Source organism: Ahaetulla prasina, chromosome 5 (genome assembly GCF_028640845.1).
Source record: "Ahaetulla prasina isolate Xishuangbanna chromosome 5, ASM2864084v1, whole genome shotgun sequence".
NCBI classification, from domain to species: domain Eukaryota; kingdom Metazoa; phylum Chordata; class Lepidosauria; order Squamata; family Colubridae; genus Ahaetulla; species Ahaetulla prasina.
The window spans coordinates 91,337,825-91,349,296 of NC_080543.1; positions in this window are offsets into that span (position 1 = coordinate 91,337,825).

Here is an 11,472-nt window from a genome sequence, read left to right on the forward strand (position 1 = left end):
AACTTGTTACAATACTCTTACCTCAGGGGTCTTCAAATATTTTGAACAGGGGGCCACTTCACAGTCCCTCAGACTGTTGGGGGGCCGGATTGGGTGTATATATGTGTGTGTGTGTGGCTAGATATTCATGTGACTGGGTGGGCATGGCTGGGTGTGGCCAATTTATCAGTCCATTTTGCCAATTTAGCAGGCAATTAAATAATACACACTAATTAAACTTTAATTTGTTTTCCTCCTGGAGGTATTTTATTTGCTTTTGTTTGACTTTTCTTTTTACTAGAGCAAAGGGGGTGGGGAAGAGAAACCTTGCTGAATTCCATTCCATTCCATCCTATTGCTATTCCATCCCATCCCCATTCCATTCTCTCCTATTTCCATTCCATTCCATTCCATTCCATTCTCTCCTATTTCCATTCCATTCCATTCTATTCTATTTACATTGTGGCAGTCTCAATCCACTTTTGGGATATCACTGGCCGCCCCGGAGCTTCCTCTACATGTGCCGAACATGTACAACAGGTTTGGGCAAGGGCTTCCCGCGTCTGGCAGGCTGATTCGGGGCGGGAAGGCATCACTCGGAGCAGATCAGGTGAGGAAACCCCAAGATGGGGGCTCAACAACGTTGATTTACCGGCCAGCCAGCCCTTCCTGCCTCCCTCTCCAGGGGTGGAAACGGCCATCTTCCTTTGGGGGCAGGCAGCCTCACCGGCCACAGCCCCATAACTGCAAAGTGGGAGAAAAGCAGGTAGCCAAGCAAGGGAGGGAGGGAGGGAGGAAGGAAGGAAGGAAGGAAGGAAAGAAAGAAGGTCATTTGGGCCCGGGAATGAAAGGTGGTTGCCTTGTAGGACAAGAGACCTACCGGCAAAGGAAAGAGCTCAAAGATTTGCCACCATTGCTCCGCCAAGGGGGAAAAAGCTGAAGGGTCCCAAAGGTAAGGTTGTACCTGCCAAGTAATTGTGCATCTATTCCAAGACTCACACTTAGTGCCACGGTGGCACTCTCCACTAAGGGCCACCTGCTCGCCATCTCCTCCGCCTTGGGCCCTGCATCCAACCCAGGACCGGGGGATGTGTGACTTCCATGCAAGTCTGGCCGCCAGGGGAGAGTACTGCTCTGGGGCTCTGCGTGTTCTCAGGCCTCCCACCCCTTTCTGCTTCTGCTCTGCTTCACCCAGGACGAATGGAAAGTGTGCAGGTACCTGGCACTAAGCGCAACTCTTGGAAATAATGCGTAATTATGCAGCAGGCACAGCCTCTCCCATTGGAACCCTTTGGCTTTCCCTCCCCTCAGCAGAGCAATGGTGGACTTAAGTCCCTGGTAAATCTTCGAGCTCTTTCCTTGGCAAAAGGCATGTCCCTTTATTGGCTGTCAGAGTGCTTCTGAGGGTGGGGAAGGGTAAAAACGGATCCCTTAGAGGACTCCTGGGTCCATTTTTCCCTCCCCTATCCCCACAAACATTCTGCCGGCCATAAATAAGGTGTGCGAAGGCCTCTTGGGAGCTCCACGCGGCCCGTTTTTCCTTCCCTTGTCCCCACAAGCACTCTGCTGGCCTTACCTTCCAGTTCAAGCTGCGGGGCTTGCTAAAGTAAGTCCTGCGCTTGGCTGAATGGTGGGGGACCGGCGAATGGGGGGCGTGAGGTGGGCAGAGCAGCCTCTGGGTCCCCCGCGGTCCAGATTAATGGTTTGGGTAGGCCCTATCCGGCCTGCAGGCCTTAGTTTGAGGACCCCTGCCTTAACAGCATTAAAATACTTTCCACAACACCTATTTATTTATTTATTTATTTATTTATTAAATTTTTATACCGCCCTTCTCCCAAAGGACTCAGGGCGGTGTACAGCCAGAATAAAAACAAAGATATATACAATTTAAAACAACATTTAAAAAAACTTCTCTTTCCAAACCTTGCCTACCTCTTGTAGAAAGTTAGCACCCACCCCTCTCCTAGAAGAATGAAATACTTTGAGAAATATTTAAAAAGGCAGGATAAAATATTTCTCCTACAAGAGAAATTAAAATCCTAAGGGAGACAGAAACTCAGAGCTCCAGCTTTCTGCCCCCAGCAGATATTTGGTGCCTATTAAGAAAGACTGGGCCAGCCTATATATGAGACAAAAGACCTACAGCACCAGGGTGATGGGATTAAGACATGACCCTCCAGGACATAATAGGATTAACTCGTCTAGCAGCAAAACTCACCATGTGGCACAATCACCTGGGGACACTGCATCACCCAGCAAATTTCAACTAAACCTGGGACTCAGATCACCTACAAAGTTAGCTATGTCAAAGTTAGCTACAACAGCCAATAGAATACATGTTCTTGAACAGGAACAGGGAGCTCAAGTTCAAAGCTCAAGAGAAGGTATATATCCCTCACTCACAACTCCATGTGGTCAGCTACCCAGAATCACATGTGCTTGGTGATTCTGCTTCATCAATAAATGGACTCTCTTTCCGATCAGCCTCCAACTTCCATTTTGTCTCCAGTGCCTTTCTCCCAGTTTGGAACTGAACCAGATGGTTATTTCTTCCAACACTCTGAAAACTGACAACTGTTTTGTTTTTCATTTAACAAGCTAATCTGAGTGATTAATTTAGCAAAAAGATGGCCCTAAATTTAATAATTAAAAATTAAAAAATATTAAACAATACTTGAGGATAAAAATAAAATTTTATAATACAATCTAAATTAGGAAAAATGGCTATAAAATGATAGTTGTCATATATCTTCTAGACTGTGAATAATTCTGATCACTTCAAAAATATATTGGATCTTTATAAAAATTGCAGAAAAGAATAATAAAAATGACCACAGAACCGGAATCACCCATCTATAACTAAAGATTCTACCACTGGAAGTGGACTTATATTTTTTTTTAAAAAAGGTAGAACTTTTAAAATTTAATTATCATTAAATAGATATGGTCTTAATCCATATGGAGTTCATTCTTAGTGCCCTTTTAAGAAGTTTCAGTTAAGCACTAATGGATATTTTGTTATTAATTACAATTTCTATTATTAATTCCAATTTCTCAAAGTTAATGTCCTCTATATTTGTTGAAATTTAACTTTATTAATTCCAGCAAGGCCTATGTGCTATGTGGGATGATTTATTTTTTAATCCTGCAATCCATTTTGTAACACAGATTTGGAGGAAGGGGACAAAACCCATTGGATTATTCAAGAAATAAAGGAACACTGATTATGAAAATATTATCCCCAAAGGTACTATCCTTTCACATGTGCATTAAAGCAAATTAATTCCTTTGGATTCAAAGATAGCATAATACATTTCAATTAAATTTACTTGAAATAAGATTTAACATTCTTTAAGCCTCAAACACTAAGGAAAAAACCTTTTAAACAGGTTTTTTTTATTTGTCTCTTTTGGTTATTGTAAGTATTTTCCAAAAGTAAGATTATTATTTCCTGTCTTTGACATTTATGTTCTTTCCTATTCAAAACTACAAGTAACAACTAAAACAAAAATAACTGACATAGATGAGAAATATAGAGCATGTGTGTAAAGTACAATTCCCATGATCTCTTTGTAGGGGTATGAAAAAATCATGCACACCCTCTCCTTGATTAGCAACCAAGCTCCTTGATCAAGGCACCAGGCTATAGACTGTGAGAGAATGAGTTCTAATCCTTTCTTGATCCTTAAAGTCAGCTGGATGACCATTCTGTCTCAGCCAATTCACCTCATAGGGTTGTTGCTGCTGTGGGGAAAATAGAAGGATGAAGCAGTATTACATAAGTTTACCACATTGAGTTATTTGTTAAAATAATAAAGGCAGGATATAAATAATAAAATAAATAAACAAATACCAGTGATTCAAACAGGGAGAGCAAGAGGTAAAGGCACTGAAAGATCACTGGTTGCTGACCTTTTATTCAGATAAAGGTCTCTTGTCCTCTGCCTGATCTGTTTTTCCCCCCTTCTCACAAAGCGGAAAGATTGCCTAAACAAGCTATCTTTTAGCTGCTTTTTTTCCACTGGGCAGCACTCTCCTAAAAACTATTAACTGCAAATTGACAAGCTCAACTCTGTGACTTTAATTAGTTTAGAGCACTAACTGAATAGACCTTGATCAGATTCACCCTGAAGGGTTTTGTTGTCAGATGTAAATGTGAGTGTGAGTTGGAAAATTAATTTTATAGCACTGTGACCACCATATTTCCAAATGGCTACTAACTGAGGTAGTTGCGAAACAAAGATGGCTGTATCAAAACAAGAAGTGATTTTCAAGAGACTTCCGGTTCATATCACGGCATTACAGACACAGAGGAACAGGTCTCCGCATTCCCTGTGCTGAATTCTTCCTGTTTGTGGGTTCCGGAGGGAGTCAAAGCCAGAGGCAAAGTGAAGCAAACAAGGGCACCCTGTGAGGTCAGGGAGAATCACAGATCTCCTGCCTGACCTGTGGTTTTTTTCTCCCTCTCAGCCATGACCACAAGAAGAAGAAGAAGATGGCTGCTACAAAGCTGGGACATCCAAAGAATAACAGCGAAGACTGGTGCTGGAGAGAATGTGGTGAGCCATGTTGGAACTGGGGAAGAGGATTTTTCTTTTGCTTTAAATCTAAGAAGAAGCAAGTCAGAATAATTTGCTCAGAATTATGTGTCAAAGTGGCATCTAAGCATTTTAGCGGCACTCTGAAGAAATACCTAACTGGAAATGAAATAAAGATGGACTAGTAATTGAAACCTAAGTGGAGATTGCCACCTGGTGACAAAAAGGAAAATTACAAGCCTTTTACTTATATGAAAGACAGTGAAAGTTTGATTATTTTTAGCTACCCTATGTGTACTGGATATCCCAATATGAAACCGAGGAAGTGATTCAATTAAAGAGACATTTAAATATTATATTAGAGGATTGAATTTGAAAAGAGGATATAAAGGAGCTTTTGATAACCTCTGGGACTACTTAAATGGAACTGATTATTAACCTATGAGATATAAAGAACTGGGACCAATGTACTTCCTGAAGGTTAATTAAAAGATTGAATAAATAGTTCTTGGACTGTTGGATAAAAATCAATTTCTTTTAAAAAAAACACCAAGATACTTAAAAAGGAAGAAATGAGTGGAATTGTACAGGAGATGAATTTACTCTTTCAAAATACAAAAGACATTATGGATAAAGGTTTTAAGGAGATTATGAAAAAAATGGAAAATATTATACAGAGGATGATGAGCACAGACCAAGATGCCCAGGAAAGGAGTCAAGAAGAAAGGAAGAAGGAAGAAGACAAAAGAGGAGATTAATGATGAAAGTAATAGTGGTTGATGAATTAAACCAGGGGGAAAATGTATTAAGAGAGTTGGAAGATATGTTCGAAATGGAGGCAAAGGCCTGGGTAGAAATTTTAGAAACTAGGCAGTGGAAGAGGGTAGAGGTGGGGGGAACACCTAGATTGGACATCCAGGAAATAGACAGATGTGTGTCATGTATGACATGTCATGTATGAACATACATGTATGTATATTCCCATCAACTTGGGGGGTGTGTGTGTGGAAAAGAAGTGATTTTCAAGACAATCTGTTCATCGAAGTAAGCTATTTTAAATATGTGCATAATCCTCCAGAGAAGTCCATTACAGAAAACAACAAAGCAAAAACAACAAAAAAAGACTGCCTTTGCTCCTCAAACTGACTGAAAAATGGGAGACTCATCGCTAAGGTAACATTGCCTCAAGGATGTGATGGGAAAACATGGACAACCAAACTCTTAGCCATTTTTGGCTCAATTAATTTTCTTTTTAAAATGAATCTTCAGATAACTGCTATTCATAAAACTGACAGGCAGTTTTACAGATTTTTTTTGAAATCCCCCTCCCCTTCCCAGTGAACAATCAAGTGTGAAATGGTAATCTACATGAAAAGTGGGAAATGGTAATGTAACAATAAATTCTCTTCTGCCTTATAACCCACTTTCTAAAGTAATGGAAATAAACTTTACAGGTAGTCCTTGTTTAGCAATCAAATCGTAACTGGCATCTCTATCATTAAGTGAAGGGAAAAAGAAGAAGTGATTTCTTTAGGCAATTTCTCCCCCTCCACAAAGTGGAGATTGGTGAGGAAAGAATTGGAAGAGAGTAAGCACGCACACAATGGAAATACATTGGCTGTTTGCAAACTGCAACCAGATTTACTGATGCCACTGCATTTCTTTGATGTTTATTCTCCACTGCTTATTCTCTTGTAATCCCTTCCTTTCCAATATCTCTGCTATGCAAGTGGAGGAGGAGCGAAAACCAATAGGTCAAGGCACAGAACAACGCAACACATACTGAATGTAATGGTGATTATGTGATAGAAGGACGCTGCAAAAGTCACAAATACAGGCACTGATCATAACATTTTTTTCACCATGGTTGTAACTTTCAGGAATGGTCACCTAATGAGGCAGTTGATAGGTGCAAATCAACACTGCAAATGAATACAGGCAGTCTTCATCTTATGAATTGGGACTGGACTTTTCATCAGAAGTTGGTGTGGTCATAAAGTAAGTCATCATTTGACTCGACACAGTTTCATTACCATTTTTACCAGGATTAAATGAATCACTATAGTCATTAAGTGAATCATGTAATTGTTAAGTGAATCTGGCTTCCAGAATTGACTCTCCTTATCAGAAGCTATCTCGGAAGGTCATAAATTGTGATCACATGACTGCAAGATGCTGCAAACATCACAAATGTGAGCCAGATTACCAAGCACCAAATTGTGATCTATGACTACAAGGGTGGTTTGACCATCGTAACTTCAAGGCAATCATAAGGCACTTTTTCTGAGTATAACTTCAAACCGTTGTTAAATGGTCATAAATAAAAAACTATCTCTACAAGCTACTATACCAGTTATGGCTAACCTTCTCACACAGGCCAGCACCTACAATGCAGTGGACGCCCCCCCCCCTCGTATGTGCGCATGACCCCCACATGCACATGCGATCACCACGCAACCCCCCCATGCATGCACAGGCGATGGGTGGGGTTCAAAAATTTTAGCAAACGGTTCTCTGCCTGGTTGCTGGGTGGGTGTGGCCTACTCACCCTCCAGCGCCATGGGAGGGGGTGTTTTTGCCCACCGCAGGCTCCACAGGCTTTCCTTGAGCCTCCAGGAGGGCAAAAATGGCCTCCCCTGGGCTCCAGAGGCCGTCCGGAAGCCGGAAACAGACCCGTTTCTGGACTTCCAGGAGGCCCGTTTTTCATCCTGCCCAGGCTCTAGAGGCTTTTTCTGAGCCTCCGGGAGGGTGAAAACGGCTTCCCCCAGGCTCCGGAGGCCCTCCCTGCAGCTTCTTGGGCCCAAGAACACCATGGGGGGCGTGCTACAACCCCCCGCGCGATCTCCACCCTCCACGCATGCACACGGGACCCCATGCTTGCACACGCATCTCTGCATGTGCCCCACCCCCTGCGCATCCCAAAAATCAGGTGGCCGGCAGGAGACACATGCGCATGCGCAGTGGAGTTGAGCTGGGCAATGGCTTGAGTGCCCGCAGAGACGGCTCTGCATGCCAGCTGTGGCACGCGTACCATAGGTTCACCATCAAGGCACTATACTATTTAAGCTACTATTAAAAAGGACTCTCTACTTTTACATTAACAATATTGAAATTGATTTCATTTATAGCTTGCCTTTTATTTCAAGGAACTGGAGGCACTTTTATTTACTAGTTTCCATATTTGTGAAGATTATTAGAAAATTATGATTATATAATTTCCAAACACAAGGGAATGCCTTTCCATACCAGGTGCTGAGAAATAAAAAGAGGAACCTGCTCTTGTCCTTTTATTCTACTTTTAACTTCTTATACAGATGGTGACTATCAAGAAATAGGTACAAAAATACATCAGAATTTTTGCTTCAGCCAGAGCAATTCTGATTAGTCATACTCAAGTCAAGAGTTTTTCAACTTCATGAAAGTTGCCCTAAATTTATCTTTATATCTCTGTCATCAAAATTGGGATTTATGTATAGTCATGAAAACCAAACATTCAAGATAGTAGTTTATAGAGAAAGGCAAATGTGTTTTGTGTTCACATTGTTCACAAAGCATACAAAAATTTGCCTTAGGCAACATTGGGAACAAGCTACTTTTGCTTTTGAATCCAAGACTTCTTTTTTGCCTGCTGAAATTTATTACACGATTGTTACAAGAGTCAATTTAAGAGGGGAAGAAGCAGAAAGGCAAGGAAGATAAAGTACATGAAAAACTGCTTAAGCTATTTATAATAGATTACCATGAAGTATATAATACACTGCCCCATTGTGGGTAGCAGCGCCCTGGAGTTTGTTTTCAGCTTAAACTTTATTCCAAGCAACAGTGCATTGTTGTTGCCTCACTGCTTAAAATATAATAATAGAGTCTTCTCCAACTGCTTCTCTCTTCCTCCACCCAAAAGCAGAGGATCCTGCATTAACCAGGGACATGAAAATATATTTCTTTGAAATCAGGTACATTATTTGTAGTCCTAAATACAGAAAGCAAACATAAACTGGACAAACTGTTTAAGAGTTTATCTTTTGACAGAAACGTGCCTTTTGCACCATATAATCCTATAATTAAATTCTTAAAAGCAAACACAGAATATTTGTCTGCTGAGCTTGCAACTATTAAATGTTATATTACCTGATGACTATGGAATAATAACTTTTAAGGCTTTTTTCCTTGGAATGTATGCTGAATTTAAGAAGTATATACATTCAAACTCTTATTTTTATATTATTATTTTATAAAATGTATAATTCCACATTTTAATAATCCCAAAGGTATATAACTAAAGGTTTAAAAATATAAATTATTTAATTGTAAAGCAATTACAACCAAACTCTCAAAATATTGAAAAAACCAAAGCTTAATTTAGAGTCAGGTGAACAATATCAGCTGGACAGAACTATGCAGAACTAATGGGAAAATGGCTTCAATGAAGAGATGAACTAGTCCACACCCTTTTAAGGCAATGTATGACTAAAGAGGGAAGGAATTTTTACAATCAGCATTATTTTAGGGGCTTTTCAAATGATAATTTAAATTTTTTAATATTTTTTTTTACTATTTCTAAAGTAGTTTTTATTTTATTTTATTATTATTTTAATAATAATAATTATTTTATTTTATTATACTATTTTTAAGTAAAAATATTATTTACAAATAATAATTCTTCTTTACTTCATTTCCTGACCTACACCACCATTTACTTTTGTATTAGAAAGGTTTACTGCAGAAATTTAAATGTATGATGTTGGGATTAAAACTGACCAACCCATTGTTCTATAGTCAGGCTTCATACCCTGAAAGTTTTCCTAATGACTTGTTTTCCTATTTAAATTGCATAGTGGATAATTTGGAAATGATCAGTAACTGCAAACAGTTTGTATCAATCAATTTTTTCTGTTCAAAAAGTTTTTATTAGTCAAAAAAGGTTTATACAAATACATATCAGGTATGGTAAATTTTCATTTTTCTTATCTAAAATAAGAATTTTACTCAAATTTTTTAACACATACAACAGCCATAAGGCAAGCAGGTGACACGAAGTAGCAAAGTTTGCAAATTTTAAATACGTAATAAAGAAGAGTCAAGAATAAACAGAATATCGTACAAAAGAGAATAAGGAAAACCAACACAATCCCAAATATCTTTATCACTTCCTAGTTTTGGATCTCAGAACTCTGGGTTCAGCCTGACCCAACTCCAGGGCCGCAACAGCGGCAGCCGCTTCAACCCATGATCTATAACCTCCCTTCTTCAATTCCTGGGTCATCTGATTCCAGGAAGGCTTTGTGTTCCTCCACATAGGCCGTAGCCTCCATTGTACTGATTTTTTCGTAATGCCCTCCCGGAAAATCATCAATCCCTCTGGCATCAGCCATCTGAAGCCCACTCCTTCTGGTACAATTTGCTTGACAAAAAATAATATTTCTTTCTTTTTTCACGTACCTGTCTGGGAATCTGCCTCAGAATGGCTATCTCCCTGCCCCTGTAAATCAGTGCCCCACTCCTATGTTTTCTAAGAATTTCATCTCTCGTCTCTCTTCTCACAAATTTGACATGAACCTCTCTGGGAACTGCATGCGTGCGTGCATATTGAGAGTTAACTCTATAAACTCGATCCACATCCCAATTCATGAAATCAACACCTCTCCCAAGAAATTCTCCCAACAATTTAGTCACAACATCTCTCAAGTCTTCTTGGTCCACTTCTTCCAAATTTTGAAACCTAAGGAAATAAGACATTTTATCCATCTGTGGTCAAGCACAGCATTGCCTGTCGTCTCCTCTCTTTTCTGCACTGCCGCATCTCACCCTCAAACCTTCCACTTTCTGCTTGTTTTCTGCTGAGACTTGTTGAGTATCCTTTAAATCCTTTTGGATAGTCACAATTTCTGCTCTTATTTCCGTTTGGCCTCTTTGCAAATCATCCAGTTTCTTGTCCATATTGGATAACTTTTCCAAAATTCTCTCCATCTCTCCAGCAGTTGGTCTCTGACCTTTTGCCATTTGAAAAAAAATATCAAAATCCTCAGGCAAGCACAGTATCCTTGTAATTTCCTCCGGATCCACCAGGGGCACTCACAGGAACAGCGAGTCCAGAGTACAGTTAGTCAACCAGGAAGCCGAAGAGTGATGTCATCAAAATTCTCATAGTGAAGGCGGAAGCTGGGCGCCACCACTGTTCCCCAGAAGGAGGGGCCTCAAACCTTCCCTCCTAAATTTCTCCATCACCTCTTCTCTCCAGAGCTCCACAAAACCGGTAATCTTCTTATTTTAAGTTCTCCTCTCTCCAGAATAACTCGTGCTCCTTCCAAGCGGGGAGAAAACCCCCGCACTCCGGGCAGTCCACTCACGTTTACCGATATTCCTTCCTTCTCCTCCTCAATTCTTCTCCGTTCCTGTTCACCACCAGGCTGCTGCAGTTATAAATCCAATGCCCGGTGTCACGGGCACAGCGGCAAGCGGCGACCAAAATAATGGCGGCCTGTGGCCTCGAACCCCGCCGAGCCTAGGGGCCGGTCCCCACAGTCCTGTCGGCTGGGAGACCCCTGGCGAGCCGTCCGTGCGGCAGGTGTCCTTTCGGAACACCTGGCCCTGGGGGCCTCGGCGGCGGCGGTTCGGGCGCTGGAGGCAGGAGAAGCCTTCCAGGCGTCCGTTGCCGCTGGATACGGAAGTCGTCTGTATCAATCAATTTTTATTACGTTCAGCAGCATTAACTGCAAACAGTTTGAAGGACAACGAAAAAGCACAACGAAAGTTATGAATATCTCAATATCAAAATATCAAACTCTATGGAGCCAATGCTGCATGTGCTAATGCAAAAGTATTCAAAAGACATATCATTCTCCCATTCTCTTAAAATGCTATGGAAGTATAGCATTAGTGAGTTTCTTACGCTATTTTAAGATATAATATAAAAAAATCTATGTAGTTCGTACTGTAATCACTGTTCTGTGCTCTG